The following is a 17,955-nucleotide window of genomic DNA, read 5'->3' as shown; positions in this document are numbered from 1 at the left end:
TGGTCTCAATAGGAGGAAGAACTTGGTGAGCAGGACACGAGGTGAACGTGATAAGGTCAGCTACGGAGAATATTTCATGTCAGACACTACACGAACTTCTATATGTAACTCACAGGGCACTGTCCCCCTTTGTTACAGAACTAAATAGTTACAGGAAAAGTGTCTCTGTGCAGTGCAGATGCCACGTCCCGTGGAGCTGTGCTCACCTGGTGTGCAAGCTGACGTGGGTGCGCCCTGCTTCCCCGCTCCCTCTGCCTGGCTCCATTCAAGCAGTGTTCAACCCAAAGCAGTGGCTTTCACCCAGATATGCATTACTCAGGCTGTTGCACATGCTGCATCTATTCCCAAGCCAAAGGGGAAAAAACAAACAAAAGAAAACACAAAACCAGAAGAGAAGAGGGCAGCCTCCTCCCCAAGCCTGACTCGCCCTACCTGTTCCAGGCAGGGAATCCAGCCCTCTGCACCTCGGCGGCGATTTTCAGCTGATATCACACCGTGGCACAAAGAGGATCAGCAAGGAAAAGCTCTCCAGCTGAATTCAGAGGCTTCTAATTAAAAAGCTTAATAGGAAGCAAATAAAATGAAATAGAGAATTCAAAGGGTGTTAAAGAAAGCCCGGGGTGAAATTTGAAATAGCTGGCCTTTCCCCCTGCTTTTGTGGGAAAAAAGCTTTCATGTGTGTCCCTGTTTGAAACCCCTGTTTGATTGCAGAGCTGTGGATTTTCCATTGGGCATCTCCTTACCGGGGCTGAAGATACCAACCTGCTCGGTGGAAGGGGATGAGCAGATCTCCCCAGACACTTAGTCCTGAGGTATACAAGAAGGATTTTTGTTTTGTTTTGTTTGCTGTTGTTGTTGTTTGTTTGTTTTAAAGCTTTTCTTAAAACAGTAGGCAAACAAGCATCTGCATTTCGTCCAGAATATTATCCATTTGTTTGAAGAATTTGGTACAGCTTAAAGTCCAAGTTTTCTTTGGATCAGGCCTTTAAGATTTGGTTTGATTTATTTCCAGTGACACTGAAATGCAGCTTCCTTTTTCTTTTTTTTTCCATCTATGCCGACCTGCTAAGTTAAAATAAACTGTAGGTTTTGATGTATTTCTTTATTTATTTTAGTTACCGCAGAGGCAAGAATGCAGAGTGAGAAACTTGGATGAAATTTAGAGAGCAGCCGGATTAACTAGGACAGGTGCCAGGCGGCTCGGGTGCCCTTGTAGCTTGGGATGTTTGAGTTGTGTTTTTAGGCTAGTTTTTCATGTTCATCTCAGAGTCCTGAGCAAAGTAAGTTTTGTTACGGCCCCTTCTCCGTCCGCACTGCTTGGGCAGGTTTGGCAAGGCCGTGGTGGTGGTGAAATGAGCTGCTGGCACTGCAGTGAACCTAACGCGCTCCTAAGAAAACAGATGGAGAGAGTGATGGCCTCGCTGAGCATGGGTATGGTTTTTCTATCAAGCAAGTTGCTAAAACGGGCAGGACCAATGTTTTATAGCATTGCAAAAATCTCATCCGTTCTCAATATTGCTCATTTCTTGCAGGGGCATTTAGGCATTTCTAAGCCTCAAAGAGCAGGGTTCCCATGTGGTGCACAGAGACAAGGCAGCCTGGATGCTGCAATTTAAGGAACTTTGCCCAAATTCATGCACAGAATTCGGTTCCTATGCTGGGAATGTCGCCCATCCCACACTCCCAGCCTTTGCAGCAAAGGCGAACAATCATGAGCCTATACATCGCAGCAAACAAAAAGACCCATTTTGTCCCCCAGCTGCCTTTCTGGGCAAATAAATAAGACCCCCCCCAACAATTGCATGCTCCTGAGCTGTGGTGTCCTGGCAGCAAGCGGGGCAGATCCTTCATCTCAGGGGCTGCACGACCCTCCTGCCCGTGGGTCCCCAGGGGATGCTTGTAAGCAGCATGCAGGCAGGTTTGGGGGCACGCTGGCTTGGTGGGCATCCTTGCACCCTACAAGTTACCTGGGTTCTGGTGGCTGCAGCATGCTGCGCGTGCAGGCTGGGGGTGTGCACATGCGGCAGGGCTGGGTTTGATGGTAGCATCAGGACAGCCCAGCGTAGACGTACGTGGATGGACCAGAAAGCTCCCATGGCAGGCGTTAATTGCTGTGGAGTGAATTACCGCGAGTGTTGCCTTTAACCTAAACACCAAGGTTTGCTGGTTTTGGCAGCTGGAGGTGGAATTAGTTGGGAGCTGCAAGTGGCGGCCGGCGTTGCTGCAGAGATCGTAGGATCTCTGTGCTGCTCATGACTTGAAGTGTCCAGGTTTGGCTCCGGGCTAGTGCTTCTCCTCTTCCTTTCCTGCTGCAGCCCACATATTGCAATGCAAAGCATGCAGCAAGCTCAGGGGATGGGTGAGGTGGGATAACATAAACCATTTTTGTTATAAATAATGAAATTTTTGATGTTTGTGAGCCAGCCTGTGGTTTCCCCTCCTCTGGTTCTGGAGCAGGCAGGGGGCCTCTGATACGAGTTCTTTGAACTAAATTTGAATAATGCTGCGCCAGTGTGAGGGGCGGAGGCGATTTTGGTGGGGGTGTGGGGGTGGGATACGCTATGTATATCAATATTTTGCCCTCATTTAGCCTCTTTAATCTATGGATAAAAAATATTTTGCATGCTAATGACTTCACACAGCAGCTAGGAAAGGAGCAGGAAACAAGGCTTTGTGAACAACTGTACGCAGAAATGTTGCATAATGTGGAATGAATGGGGGGTGATGTAATTCACCCAGGCTAGGGATTACAGCAAATTTGCGCATATGCAAAAGGGACTTAAAAAGTTAATTGACTTGCTCAAAACCTCAAAATGCAGAGGGGAGTTTGGGGATGTAGCCCCTGAACTTTGTGCTTAAATTTCTGAAACAGATACGTTTGGATGTTCACCAAGCTGAAGTATCCATGGACACCTGTTAGTTACATTCCAAATTTAGCCTAGTATAAAGGAGTTAATGCAGATAAAGAAAGGAAATAAATCCAATATAGATTATATGTTGTTTTTTTCTTTTTTTCTTGTTTTTCTCGGAAGAGTTCATATATTCAGGGAAGGTCTCTTTACGAACAAAAATCATTAAAAAGGTAACTCAGGTTGCAAGCTGTAGAACTGGCTGTGGTTGCAGCCACTCTATTTCTAGCTATGCTTCATGTTATTCCTTTTTTTGATGTATTTCACTGAGCTGAAGGCTGAGCTGTCTGTAGTAAGGACCTGTGGGTATAGGGCATTTCTCATCTACCTGACATACTTCTCAGATATCCCATTATGTTTTAGGATCAACAGAGCTGGGTGGGGAAGGCTTTTTGAGTTGGGGCAGGGTGGGGTTCAATCTGTCACACACTTCTCATGGATCAGTAGCTCTTCCAGTGTGAGATTTACCCAAAGTCCTTCCCTACAAGTACTGGGTGCCCCATACAGCCTGCTGTGGACATCCCTGCAGGAGCAGGAATTGGGGTTTGTGGAGACAAGACTGGCTGTGCTCCGTGTTATCACCTGGCTTTCCCCTGAGACCTGGGCTGAGCCCTGCAGCTGGGAGAGGCAGGAACTGCTGCTCTAAGCTCATTGTCATCTTTTGGAGTTTTTGGCGATTCTTCTTTCCTAATTTTAAACTTTGCCATCATGACTGGCTGTTCACGTATGTCCAAGCAGATGCGGTCCATGGAGATACAGACTTGGTTAAATCAGCCAGGGTTCCCTCCACCCCATCTCTCTTTTCTTTAGGAGAGCAGAGCCCAGGTCTTTTGCAGCTAAGGTGGAGCATGTTAGCAATGGGATATTGCAGATAATTCCTTATGGAAATAGTTTTTAAGATTTTTTTTTCCATGTGGAAATTGCCAAAACCTTTTCCTGGAGGAGCTGGTCCCTGTCTGACACAGGTGCCAAACCACTGCCAGGAGGTGGGCTCACCTCCCTTCACCGCTTCCCAAGGGTGTCTGTGCAGTACCTCAGAGGGTCTTCTGCATCTGCAGAATACAAGATGAAAACAGTTTTAGGGGCAGCACAGGACTCATGTGGGTCATATCAATTTTGATTATTAGTGTTGGATTACAACTGTGACACTTTGTTGGGAAAACAGGTCTTGAAAAGGAATTTGCAGAAGAAGTGGGGATTGCCTGATAGCCTTTAAGTTACTGTAAAAAATCATATTTAATTGTTCATTCTGTGCATGAAAGTGATGTTTTTACATATGAATGTTTCTTATTATCAGCTTTCTGATGAGAATTATTTGAATTATCACAAAAGATAGGACAGGACTGAATCTGTAATTTGCCCTGGCTGTATTTTACTCGGGTATTTGGACAGAGAAGGTGTTGCTGCAGCTTAAGGAAGAAATAATCTTTCTGTATATTCTTTCTGCAGGCAACTAATTGATTTTTTTTCAGTGTAATTTTTGATGAAACTTGGTATGGTGACAAACATGGTTTGGATCTGTCTCAGAAACACAAACATTTTATAGACACAGGGATTATTTGTACAAGTCCTTTCTAAGATAATTAATTTATTCTTCCCTCCCAAGACCTATTCAGAAAGGTTGTTGATGGCTACAAAATGGTTTGGCTTTGCTTTAAGGAAAGACTTGAGAACAGGGTTTGCTCAAACCCCCACAGGGCTATGGCTTCCCTGGGAAGCATTTGATGAGAGATGAAATCAGAGGAATGGCGGTCACTGGCTCGTTTGTTCTGAACCTGTTTGGGGAACCCAGATGGGACAGGTTTGGGGGAAGACTGGGATCCTCTGACAAGGGAATATGTTTCCCAGAGATTTTCCTAGAGGATCATATATACATATTATATACACATATTACATATGTAGGCTTGAAACTAGTCTCTGAGTTACAGCCTCACTGTAACATCTTTGACTTCTTGGAAGAAATCAGCTAGTTTTTAAGACTGGAAAATCCTTTAACATGCTGAATGTTTGCCTTTTTCTCATCTGCTCTCCCGATTCCTCCCTCGGTCTCTGATGCATGTGCTGTTCCTGCTATTTATCCGCAGCACAGTGGTGCCCTGGAGCCTCAGCCCCAGACCTGCCAAGCCTCCCGCGGTGTTTGGGAGACTGAGTTTATTTTTTTGCCCGTCTCTCGCTCCCGGTGTGGCCCTGGCAGCCGCAGCGGCTCTGGGAGCCCATATGCCAGGCTCAGCTGCTCGGCAGATCCATGGTCCTCCCTGTCCTCTGCACGGGCTGGAGGGAGCAGCCACCCATGGCCCTCAGCCCAGTGCATCATGTGCTTCCTGCTGGCTTTGAAAGGCTTTTAAAATTTTTACATTAAAAAGTCCCTTTGATAACATACCAAGGGCGCTGAGCGATCGCCCAGCGTGGGGCTGCAGGAGAAGGTTTGTGTTCCTGGTTTGCACGTTGACATCAGTCACCTGTGAAGCCAGACATGTCCTAGATGGGTCTTTTAGAGAGGGATTCAACATCTAACTCACTCAGCAGGTACTTTGAGAATCCCTTTCCATCCTTTTCCTCTTTATTCTACTCTTTATTACTACCCTACTCTTGCTTTTATCAGAGCAAGACCAGGGGCTAAGCCGGTGAGGCATTGTGCTTGAGCCTTGGGTGTTTGTATACTAATTGATTAATATTTAATCTAAACTTCAGGAAACCTTCCTTACTGTGCAGGTGGCACAGCACTGGCTGCCCAGAGAGGCTGTGGGGTTTCCCTGCTTGGAGATCTCCAGAAGCCGATGTGGTCCCACACAGCCTGCTCGGGGCGGCCCCGTTTGAGTGGGGCTTGGAGCAGACGGCCCCAGGGGTCCCCGCTGCCCGTTCCTCTCCAACTTCATCAGCACTTGCAGTGGCCAAGTGAAGGATGGGGGGATGATGGGGGACATCCCTGTCTGCTGACTTTCCTGTTTGCTTCTGGTCCAGAAATTTTGTCTAATCCTGCTTTGAACCTGGTGGCCTCCTGTGGCAGCAGACTCCAGAGGCAGGCTCCCCGCTGTGTCAATAAATATTTACTTTTCTCTATCTGAAACTAACCTCCTGGTTTGGAGAGTTCCTCAGGTTCTCTTATTGCAGGATTTGGTGGCTGACAGCTCAGTGCTGGCTTGAAGTGTTGCCTTAATAGAGCCAACATTGTGGCTTCGGGTGCCTGTGGATATTTTTTCTAGAAATCTCATAACTTCTTTTGTCTGAAGCATATAAAACAGGCGGATTTTGTATTGTTTTCCTGAATTTAGCCCTAAAACCCTCCTCCTACACTGCACTTTAGGTAATTATGTACTATTTTGGATCTCATCTTAATGCCTTTATTGGATCTAACTCTTAACTCCTTTGTGCTAATCACTCTTAGTCAAGAGATACAGGGTGAGCGAAGATGGTTGCTTGGGTATGCTGGGCGGAACAGCCCTGCTGGAGGCTGCAGCACTTGGTGCCTCAAACTAGTACTGCAGGTAAGAGAAAAAGAAATTGCTATTATAAATCTGGGTAACAGGTGGTCTGAGAACTGAAGAGGACAGCATCTGTGCTAGGAGGTTTGTTCTGAATTCAGGCGTAAGGTGAAGCTGCTGTCTCAGCTGATCACCCTTGACCCCATCATTGTCACCAGTGGGGTGGTGGCACCTCTGGAGGGCAATTTATTCCAAGCAAATGTCGCTCCTGGAGAAAAAATGCTCCTTGGGGTACTGTCTCAGTTAATTATCAAGGGAGCCTGGTGCTTAGACTAGACTAGGCCACTGATTCTGAAACGAGTATTCAATGGATGTGATGTCATAAAAATAATTAAAAAAAAAAGGAAACCGTTTGAGCTTCTCATCACTTTGTATTGTGCTGCTTCATGAGACACTTTCCATTGTTTTCTCTTTTCTCTTCTGGACAGGACAGTTACAAAATTTTGCAGCCACAATCAAAGTTTCATGAACTGCATTTCCACATGGGATTATAAAAATGCTGACATATTTCAGGCTTTGAGGTTTCCATTGGGGGTCATTTTTACTTTTAATAAGAATTAGTGGTATACAGAATTTTGGCGTGTCCCTCATTCTTCTAGGACCACTTGTCCTAGAAGGAATTTCCTAAATACTGGACCAACTGAGTGGATTGGGAGCAGTCTAAGAATGCAACTGCTTCTGATGCCCATGTTGTGCCCAGTTTTCAAAATGAATAAAACTGTGCATGCTGTCTTGTTAGGTTCATAATTTAATTAAAAAAACAATAATAAAATAGGGAGGTATAGAATTTCCCTTTGCAGATTGTTATGATAAGGCATGGGACGTAGAAATGTGAGCATCTAATCTCAAGAGATACATAGGGGCGCCTTTTAGAAACGGTTTTGGAAGGCTTTAAGGAGGATGACTTGCAATGTAAATTAGGCTGACGTTGTTAGACCCCCAAAAGATTAAATGACAGGGGGAAACACAGGCCTGAGGGACTGTGTTATCCCTGCGAGTCTAAACTCTCATCCCAAAATATCTCTTGTAACCACCAAAGAATCCCCCGGAGGATGTAAACTGGCTATTTCATTCAGAGCAAGTCTTATAAATAGAAGGGGGATAAATAAACACACTGTATTGACACAAGGGCATCTTTGTTGAGTCTTTTTCATGCTGAGTGGCAAACTGCCTACGTTGTGCCAGCTTACAGGCGTCCTGGCGGCAGGCAAGTCCAGCTTCCTACAAGCAGCAGCAGCCACGGTGAGCTCGGAGAAGAAAAGACCCAGTGTGGTGGAGGCAAGGGGCTGCGGTGTCGCTTCTTGCCGTAGCCCAGCGGGCTCCCTGGCACGTGCCTGGGGCACGCTGAGTCCATGCAAGGGGAGCTTGTGCCTCCCGCTCGTCCCTCTGTTTGCTGGGACTGCCGGTGAACACAAGGACCTGGAAAGAAAGGCTGGACAGAAAGGGAAGTGTTGCTGCAGAAATCCCAAGGTGATATGGGGCTGGTGTGTGTCAGCCAAAGCCTTTCTCCTTGAGGGGCCTGATTTCTGTAGGAGGATTCTTAGTGAGAGAGTTTGGTACTCAACATTAAAGTAGATGTCAGAGGCTGGACCTGGCCATGGCTTAGTAAGACCTTTCCCAATCCCATCAGTTAACTGCTTTTAATGAAAGTTTTATTTCAACGTTGTACTTGGTCACTGGGTTTGTGTTGCATCTCGTTTAAGACAGAGTGTAGCAAATTTAAAACAATCCTTTACATGAAGTTTCTTTCACTAGTTGAACACCCAGCGAGTGCTTGCACTGATTTCTTGTCTTTAAAGCAATGGCTTTCCATCATATTTTATTTTAGCATGATCCCCATGAATTTTCCAATAGAGGTGTGAGTTTTCTGGAGTGACTGTAAGCCTTGACATAAACTTGCTTTTCTTTCACAGCCCGTTGATCCCTCAGAGCTCCCTGACCTGCAGGTTGAAAGTTTTAACTTCAGTCAAGCCAAAATTCCACCAAAAAACCTAAAACCATCTGAAGTAGCCTAAATGGATATTTGAAGTTTTACAGGAGGCTGTTGGGCTGCAGAGCGTCTGAATTATATTTAGCAATATTATCCCTTTTAATGTAAGCAAGCAACAGAGAGTTTGAAGCAAGTTTTAGTTGCTCTGTGTGCACATTTTTCTGCTACCAAAGAACAGGGTACTTCTGTGTAGCTTTTGCCAGCATTGTGTCAATTGTGTTCTACCTGCTTTGACTTTAAAATCTAGCTTTGTCTGCCGATACTATTGCAGTTTATTTATAGCACAAAGTACTTTATAAGATCTCAAACATTGGCTGATGTCTACAAGACAACGGCTGTGTTCAGAAACGGGTCTCCCACATTTTCCTTCAGCCTTAGTTTTTCTTTCCATGTCATCCCACTGTGCTTGATATGCTTAGAAAGGGGCTGGATCCTGTCTGCTGAGGAGTTAAATCTAATTTAACAGGAGACTTCCCTTCCCTTCCCTTCCCTTCCCTTCCCTTCCCTTCCCTTCCCTTCCCTTCCCTTCCCTTCCCTTCCCTTCCCTTCCCTTCCCTTCCCTTCCCTTCCCTTCCCTTCCCTTCCCTTCCCTTCCCTTCCCTTCCCTTCCCTTCCCTTCCCTTCCCTTCCCTTCCCTTCCCTTCCCTTCCCTTCCCTTCCCTTCCCTTCCCTTCCCTTCCCTTCCCTTCCCTTCCCTTCCCTTCCCTTCCCTTCCCTTCCCTTCCCTTCCCTCCATTGTAAAGAATCTGGTTAATGAAGGATAAAACTCTCCTACTGACTTAGGGGACTAAATGTGGTTTGGGCTTGCTGAGATCCTCTGTATTCAGAGGTGCTGTAAATAACATCTCAACTCAGAGCCACGTTTGTGCCTTTTTCCTTACGTAGGACACACTTTCCATCACAGCACATTCATTTCTGCTAGTACTGATTTTGATGTCACAAAGACAGGATTCAGGTTTTAGATGGAGATATGTCAAAGGTTTCTTATCTCATACAAATTGTCTTATTAATAGAAATATGTGCAAAAGAAAAAATAACAACAAAAAAAAGATGGTCCCTTGGAATGATACACTCAGTTCGGTGAAGCACTGGACCTTTAATCCCTCGCCAGTCTGTCCCCTCACCTCACCCCTGCATCCCCATGCTCTTTTTGCACCTGGTCTGGACATCAGGATGTTATTACCTTTTCAATGCAGGAATTTGCTACGCAATGTGGATTCAGGAGAATTCCAAATCTTGTAGTAAAAGACAACTTTTTTTTAAAAAAGGGTAAAATCAATTGTATTGAAAGCTTTAGGAGTTGTTGCAGGGATTTGTCTTTGCTCAGGTATTTATCCAACACGTCCAGTGCTTATCCCATTGAGAGGATTCTGAATTCTGAAAGAGGATTTTTCATGGAAAAATGATACTTCAGCAGTGAAAATCTAAAAAGGTTGGAGAAAATCTAAAAAGGTTGGATTACAAAAATTTGGGTATAAATTCCTTGAAGTTCACCCAGGGTCTCTTTGCCTTTAAAACTCATAAGCCTTGCAATAAAGGGAACAAGGCTTCCCTGAACCCTTTGGTGTCCAAACCCGCTTTCTCTGCTGAGCCTGGAAATGTCCCTGTGTTGTTGGTCCTAGGCAGGTTCATTCCCTGGTACGAAGCAATCTGCAACAAGTGCAAGCCATCAGTTGTGGTGTGGCTGTAGGTGAGGGAAGCATGGGAGCTTCTGCTGCTGTAAGCTCTGATGCAATTTAACTTTTCCTAGGCAATCCCAAAATAGCTTTCCATCCTTGTGTTGCATCATAGGATATGTGCTAGACTATTAAAAATTAATGCAGAAAAAATTAGAATTCTTGCTTAATCCACTCCAAACCCTAACTAAGACACCAAGCTAACTCAAAAACCTAGAAAATAATCATTAATGGTATCTCATCTTAAAATCTAGCACGTAGCCGTAACTTTTGCATTGAGACAAAATTGTGAGGAAATACTATTTTTGACTCCAGATAGAAAGAACTCAGATTATATCACTGACTGCAAATCAGTTACCTGATTGAAAAATCCCATATTGATGTAAAATTTCCAGGTTTTCTAACCTCTGGATTTTAAAAATCTTTGCATTTTAGGACAGCAGCACACTCAGACTATGGGAATGTGCCTCTGGTAAAACTTTCTCTATTTTGTTATCCGGATTGTATTAGATAATGGTAAATTCACTGTCCCAGTGACAAGCAATATGCTTCTATTGCATTGCATTTAACACAGAATAAGAATAAATAAAGGAAAATAAAATAAAGTGCTCCATTATTTATTTAGAAGGCAGAGCATTTCAAGCCTTCACAATACATCCTTTCTTGGAGCTGTGACTGTACGATCTTCCTTCAGAGAGCTGGAAGCTGCAGTTCCTGGGTTTCTTTGTCCACAAGCAGTTGTGTGGAATCTTTTACCTTGCCTGATCAATTGATCAGATTCTCCAAGTGCATAAAAATATCAAATGCCTTAAATTAGATGAAAGAAGCCCAATTTCAGTTTCTTACTTTCTAAATGGCAGGGGTCATCCTTGGTAATTTAAAGGAAAAAATTGATGTTAGAATGGGCAAAGATTTTGTCTTCCATAACAACATTTCGTACTACAGAAGAGTGGAAAGGAGATTGGATTAGGTAAGACTCGATGCTTATCTGTGAAATAGATACCCTAATGAGAGTCTTGAAATATTTCTTTTCACCTGCATGCTGGTTTCTTCGGTGTGACAAAAGCAATGTAACCTCAGAGTTTTTGTTGGCTGAGTGGAAGGCACCGTGTCTGCAGACTTTTGACACAAGCCAGAAATGAAACCAATGCAGCAAGGAGACAGCAACCCTGCATGATTTATCTCTGTTTCTGCCCTCCCAGCATTCTTCACTGCTCATCAGCAAATATTTACGCGTCTAAATTACTTGTTTTTCCAGGTAGCTTAAGGTGAAGCTTGCTAAAGCAATAATAATTAGATTGTGAAGGTCCTGGCCTCTTCCAGATAAATAGTAAAAACTCCAAATGACATCATGCAAGCCACCTGTCATTGCCTGGCATCTGTCTTGGCCTCAAAATTCTGGTATTGGACTATTTAGCCTAGTGCAACATTTCCTCCAAGTCAGATAGGATGGTGGTGAGCTTGTGGCGGAGGAGAGAAGCTTGCAAATACAGCGCGGTAGATACTAGGGGAATTGGTTAATAAATACTAAAAGGAGAGGAAACTTACAGAGTCTACAGGTGAAACCAGTGCTTTGTGTGCCTTGTTTTCCAGCTGGAGAGCTGCAGAAGCCCCAGGCATCACCTGAGCACAGAGCTCTGCTCTTCTTTCATGTCAGTTTGAATGGTTCAGGAAATTCGGCAAGTTTCCCATTTTTGGGGTTTTCATAGACCTGCTGTGAAGAGCGTGCTCATGATCCATTGTGGATCTGTGCAAAAGGAGAGAAAGAAGAACACATCTTCACCAGCAGAACGTGGCATATCTATGGGTTCCTGGAGGTGGTGGTGGTAGGTTTTTAGCTTTGGTCAGTGGATATCAGTGAAAATGAGGACACCTGTTGCCAAAAAAATCTCAGTGTGATCTCTCCGTTTTTATCGTGAAGCATACAGCATACTAAGAGTGAACTTAAAGATGTGTCCTATATGTGACCTTATAATCCAGCAAGCACTTTGTGCAGCTGTGGAAATATTTTTGTGGCTCTGGCTTTCATCGGGACGCCATGGGTAAAAACTAGAGCTCTGGCAGATAGCACAACACATTTTTTAGCTATGAGTGAAATTCAAAGAAAGATCTCTTGAACCTTTGGTTTCCTCTCTAAGAAGACAATTTGCAGTGCTACAAAGGCCAGTGTTTCTTTGTAGTTAAACACAGAACTTTCCATTCAAAGTTTTATGCTGCTCTCCATAGCCTCCACCACTAAATCTCTCCAGAAAGTGGTAGGTACTTTGTGTTTCCTATGTAGGATCTTGATGAAGAGATAATGTTTAGTTGTTGAAGGCTACCTAAAAATAACTAATTCTGTAGCGTGCCTGCTCTATCTTTTTTTTTTTTTTTCCCTTGTGTTTTTAAGTCATGTCTCACAGATGGCCCGAACTCCATCCCTTTGAAGGAGCAGATTAGAAGAAGCAGAAGGGTGTATATATGTATATATGTGCGTGTATGTGTATTGTAATGTGAATCAGTACAAGGGAGATTTCCTCAGATCAGTCCATGAAGTCGAGTTTGACCTTGCGACAGCAAACGAAGGCGACAGAGGTTGTGCTGGGGTGCTGGGAAGGGCCTTGAAAATAGCTATGAGCAGCTCTTGTTTGGTGCTACAAAGAGGGAGGCGATGGAAGGTGAGATGCTCCGAGTGGCGGGCCAGCAGCAGAATATTGAACAACGAGATTGCATTCGTCAAGGACAAAAGCATACTGTGGTTTTGAGAATCAAGCTGATGAAACGTGACCGTGGGAGTGTGCAGGAAAGGCTGCGCCTTCGGTGGGTTACGCGGAGCAAATGAGCGAGGTTTGATCCTGGTTGGGGACTGGGAAGGATCTGCGAGTCTGTGTTGGGGTGACGGCTGTCGGTCATGGTGTGGGTCATGGTGGTGCTTGTGGGGACATGAGAACACACAACACGAAGTAGGGAGGACTGGGGATGCTGCAGGAAGGTTTCGGTGTCCAGGACCAACATTCTGGCCTTGCAGGCAGCAGGCTGGAGACTGCTGTCCATAATCTGCCCTCCTGCCTGGTGCCTTGAGAGGTCTGCGTGCAGAACTGATCTCATCCCTTTTAATCAAATTATGAATGAGGCTAAGGAGCTGTAACTTCCAGGGCTTTTTTAGTTTTGTTTGCCTGCACATCTGAGACTACATAATTATTTTATATTGGTTGAGACTTTGCCATGGATAGATCTTTCATGTTATATCTTGCTTTCTGGATGTACGCAGGCACAAAAAGGTGGGATGAGATTTGTGTTGCAATTGTCAGTACATGAAGTTACAAGTTTAGGCCAAGCTTATCACTCTCAATAGCCCCTTGGGAAAAAAAAATAGGCACAAACACTCTTAAGAAGTGTTCTGGCTCCTCCTAAAATATGGAGTATAAATGGGCAGCTGGCTCAAACGGCATCTGGCCTGCAGGCACCCAGGTCAAGTGGCAAGGGTGTTGCCCATCGACACGTGGAGCGGCTCCACATTGCACAGCACTGCTCAAGGCAGTCACCTCCAAGCCTGATCTGCACAAGACTGCCTTGCTGCAGCAGCATTTGTCCTGAGAGGGTTGCAGAGGCTGTGGTGGTGAAGGGAAAGCTCTGCGGTGCATCCGTTCTCCCTTAGTGCTGGCTGCACTCATGGGATCGCTGCAGATAGTTTTTGGGTGATTTAGAGTATTTGTGAGCTGTGCCTGGCTCATCTGCTGCCTGGGTGGCTGCAGGCCTATCAGCTCCATTCTTGTCCAGAAAATTGAAAAGTTGGTAGTGGAAAGTGTAGACATTTATTCCAGAAAGTATCGATGTGAACAAGTACATTTTTTTTTTTATTAGTGCTTTCTCAGCCAAGCTCATGGATCCACCCCGCTCGTTAATCCCGGCACCAGACATTAAGGAGTGAAGTGTGATGCTTGTCCCTGTGGAGTCACTGCTCTGTACAAAAGGTACCGAGACTTGGGGCATGGCCAGTGCTCTCCCTTCACCCAGCTCCTGGGACTCCTCTTGTCCTCCTTTGTCATTGAATATTTCATACATCACTCAGATGGCCATGGGATGCAATGTGAATGTTTTTCTCCACCAGAAGACATGAGAAAATTGTTTCTCAGGCCTGGCTCCTGCTCAGCACCACTCTAAGTTCATGATGTGTGATAAAATGGGCTAAGGAATGAATGAGGCTCACTGGTGGGTTCGAACATGAGGCTTCCAGGCAGGTTTTGTCCTGGAGGAAAAAAAAAAAAAAAAAAAAAAAAAGTTTTGGTCCTGGGAAATGCTGACTGCAAAAGGCATGGAAATCAGCCGTGAAACATGATGAAACATGGAAATCAGCTGCCAGGCTGAGGGTTAATCAGGGAATGAGGAAGAATAAGGGGAAGAAGATGGGGAGAGGTGTCCCCTTTCCCTCCAGACCGGTGGTCCAGTTGCCCCCAAGGAGCTCTTCCACTATCGCTCAGCATCCGCAAAGTGTGTAATGGGGTTCCCCAGCCTGCCTGAAGGGAGGTGTTGAGCAGAGCCCGTGACTGGGTGACTCCAGGGTCTTGCTATTTCTGCTGAGCAGAGGATGGGTGGGCCTGGCCGGCTCACTTGGCAGCACAGCCCCGGGTGGGCGCGTGGACCTCCCTTCCCGGAGCAGCACGAGGCGTGGGCTCTGTAATGACTTATTGCTCAATAAACATCAGAACAGCAGACCTGCTCCAGAGCTTTTCTATTGATGCGGCTATTTTTTTTTTAAAGAATGCCTTTCTTTTCTTCTTCTTTCTCTCTTTCTTTCTCTCTCTTTTTTTTTTTTTTTTTTTTTTTTTTTTTTTTTTTTTTTTTTTTTTTTGTGAAACTTGCACTTAAAAAAAAAAAAGCATCTGAGTTTCAGATGTGCCTCAAAATGATGTCAGTTAGAGATCACATCTTGTGAACTTCCCTTCGCTCTTACCACATCCTGGTGGGGTTTTCTGTGTCCCATCTCAAGTTAAACACTTCTTACAGGAGGTAAATATAGCTGAGCACCTACTCGTGATGAAATGCGTGGGCCGAGGCAGCCGCCTTTGGGGGCGTAAGCACTTTCTAATTATAGCAGGTCCAGCTTCCTTTTTTCTCCCCTCACGTCATTATGTAAAACTCATTCTTCTCAGTTGTCTTTCCTGAAACAGGACCTCCGTAGATGTGTGTACACAGATTAGAAACGAGTGTCGAAGCTGTGTTCTGGCCCAGTCTCCATTTTGCCCAGTGGGCAAATCGGATCTCAGGGCCAGCCTTTGTTTCATTTTGTCTTGGGCAGCCCCAGAGAGGGAAAAGTGAATGCTGCAGTCATTTTCTGAAGCACTTCAAGGAGTCTCTTTAGAAAGTGGTTAAATAAAGGAAATTTGGCTTCTGTAGACTAGAGGTCAAGAACACAAAGCAGGTAGATAGCACCACGAGGAGCTGAAGATTAATCACCAAACTTTCATCTCCCATTTAATTCACAGCTTCAGGTACGTGGCAGCTGTAGTTCAGCCAGTCATGGGCTCTGTTTCTTAAAGGGAGGTGAGAGGGGACCAGCTACAGGCCCCATGGCATTATTTCTGTGCACTGGGGGGGTCACCAAAGCTTGTGTGACTCCTGAGCAGAGAGGAATGGGGTTCAGGCGAGGGGGGCAGCAGGGCTTGATCCACTCTGTGTGATGTGAAGTTTTCTGCTGGAGACCTGAGCAAAGTCTTTTGGTCTATTCTCCCATGTGCCTGGTGATAGAACGAGGGGGAACGGGCTAAAGTTGCGCCGGGGGGGGTTAGGCTGGATATTAGGAAGAACTTCTTTACCGAAAGGGTTGTTAGGCATTGGGATGGGCTGCCCGGGAAAGTGGTGGAGTCACTATCCCTGGAGGTCTTTAAAATATGTTTAGATGTAGAGCTTAGGGATATGGTTTAGTGGGGGACTGGTTAGCGTTAGGTCAGAGGTTGGACTAGGTGATCTTGAGGTCTCTTCCAACCTAGATGATTCTGTCGTTCTGTGAAAGTCAGATGTTGAAGGGCCAGGCTTGCTTGGTGACTGAAGGCAGGACTTTTGACTGAAGAGAGTGCAAAAAAGACAGTTTGAGTGGAAAAGCGGCTTCTACCATGCCTTCCAACATATTGACAGAGCTCACCATCGTCCTCCATCATTCAGGCAGTGCGAGGGAGTGGAGGACAGACATCACCACCATGGCTTGCAGTGTTGCAGTGCCATTTGGGAGGTGATCGTCCCCCTGTACTCGGCTCTGGTGAGGCCGCACCTCGAGTACTGTGTTCAGTTTTGGGCCCCTCGCTACAAGAAGGACATCGAGGTGCTTGAGCGGGTCCAGAGAAGGGCGACGAAGCTGGTGAGGGGCCTGGAGAACAAGTCCTACGAGGAGCGGCTGAAGGAGCTGGGCTTGTTCAGCCTGGAGAAGAGGAGGCTCAGGGGTGACCTTATCGCTCTCTACAGATACCTTAAAGGAGGCTGTAGAGAGGTGGGGGTTGGCCTGTTCTCCCACGTGCCTGGTGACAGGACGAGGGGGAATGGGCTAAAGTTGCGCCAGGGGAGTTTTAGGTTAGATGTTAGGAAGAGCTTCTTTACCGAAAGGGTTGTTAGGCACTGGAACAGGCTGCCCAGGGAAGCGGTGGAGTCACCATCCCTGGAAGTCTTTAAAAGACGTTTAGATGTAGAGCTTAGGGATATGGTTTAGTGGGTACTGTTAGTGTTAGGTCAGAGGTTGGACTTGATGATCTTGAGGTCTCTTCCAACCTAGAAATTCTGTGATTCTGTGATTCTGTGATTTGCCCATGCCCTTTCCTGCAGCTGTGGCAGATGCCACGGTGGAAGCAGTGCCGAGAAGTGCTCGAGGGCTGCAGGGTGCAAAAGGAAGAGGGACCGGGCACTGGAAAGCAAATGAATGTGAAAATTGCCAATAAGCAGGCCAGAAAACTGCTCAAATGCCAAGTTATTTGATAACTGCTGTCATAGTGTGTACAAGATTATATGGTGATATAGTGAGGCGCTTACGAGATAATTCATCCTGTAACATTGCCTTGTAAGCAGAGTGAATGGCTCTGGCTGAGCAAATAAAGAGGGTGCTCCGTAGCCCTGCAGTGTTCTCTGAGATAATATGCCTGGGTGTACAGGTCCATTGATTTATTCCTTTGTTTTTATGGACTAATGTTTGTGGCAGACAGACGCTGACATACTGATATTGCAGATGGGTGGTGATGTACTGCTCACAGAACCTTTAGCTGCTTTTTATTTTTTATTTTTTTAGTGTTTAAAATGCTTTTTATTGCTGCTCAGCCTTTTATTCTAATTATCTGCCCAGTGTTGTCAGTAGAAAGCAGAGACTTGAGGTTATAAGTATCGTAGACCATGGGGATGGGAGGAAGGAAGGGTGACAGCAAGGACAGAGATGTCCTCCGCAGCCAGAGCGGCCACTGGGAATGAGTCTGAAATAACATCAGCCTTTTGGTGATTAAACTTTGTGATTAAACCTTTGTTTTACTGGCAAAGGAGTGACAATAACGGAGCCCCCGTGGAGTGATAGACAGAGGAATGTTGGTCAGGGCTTCGGATAATTTCTAAAGTTGTCTTTTACAGGTCCATCCTCCTCTGAATAGGAGTCTGCAGGTAGACATGTTCTCCTCCTACCCATGGGTGAAATCATAATCCTGTGATTGCTTTTCTCTTCATCACTTTGCTGCCATGGGGTGAAAGGGATTCACAAAAGGCATTGCTGGTGGGAAAAATCCAAAAATCCAGCCTTTTGAGTTTGCTTGGAGCCCAGTCTCTGTAGGATGCACAGCAAGGCTTGCATGAGGGAGCAGAGACCTGACTCATGCTTTCAGTGCAAGGTAGGAGAGAATGAGAAAGGTAGGTAATTACCTTTTTACCTAGTAATGTTCCTTTCTGTGGCTAAG

General features: G+C 45.5%; 1 protein-coding gene across 15 annotated transcripts in view; it reads left to right on the top strand.

The window, feature by feature from the left end:
* The window catches only part of HIVEP3 (HIVEP zinc finger 3), a 304,681-nt gene that overhangs the window by 115,856 nt on the left and 170,870 nt on the right, over nucleotides 1-17,955 (top strand). For 4 of the 15 annotated variants that reach the window (XM_068657525.1, XM_068657512.1, XM_068657521.1 and 1 more), the window contains one exon: nucleotides 712-812. The exons of the other annotated variants lie outside the window; for them this stretch is intronic. The gene's annotated coding sequence lies outside the window, so the exon portion shown is untranslated. The remainder of the gene's footprint in view (nucleotides 1-711; nucleotides 813-17,955) is intronic. 15 annotated transcript variants of the gene reach the window in all.

The sequence above is a fragment of the Anas acuta genome, chromosome 21, assembly GCF_963932015.1.
Source record: "Anas acuta chromosome 21, bAnaAcu1.1, whole genome shotgun sequence".
Classification (NCBI taxonomy): domain Eukaryota; kingdom Metazoa; phylum Chordata; class Aves; order Anseriformes; family Anatidae; genus Anas; species Anas acuta.
Note: the sequence above shows the minus strand (reverse complement) of the source record. Positions and strands in the feature narration are given on the sequence as shown.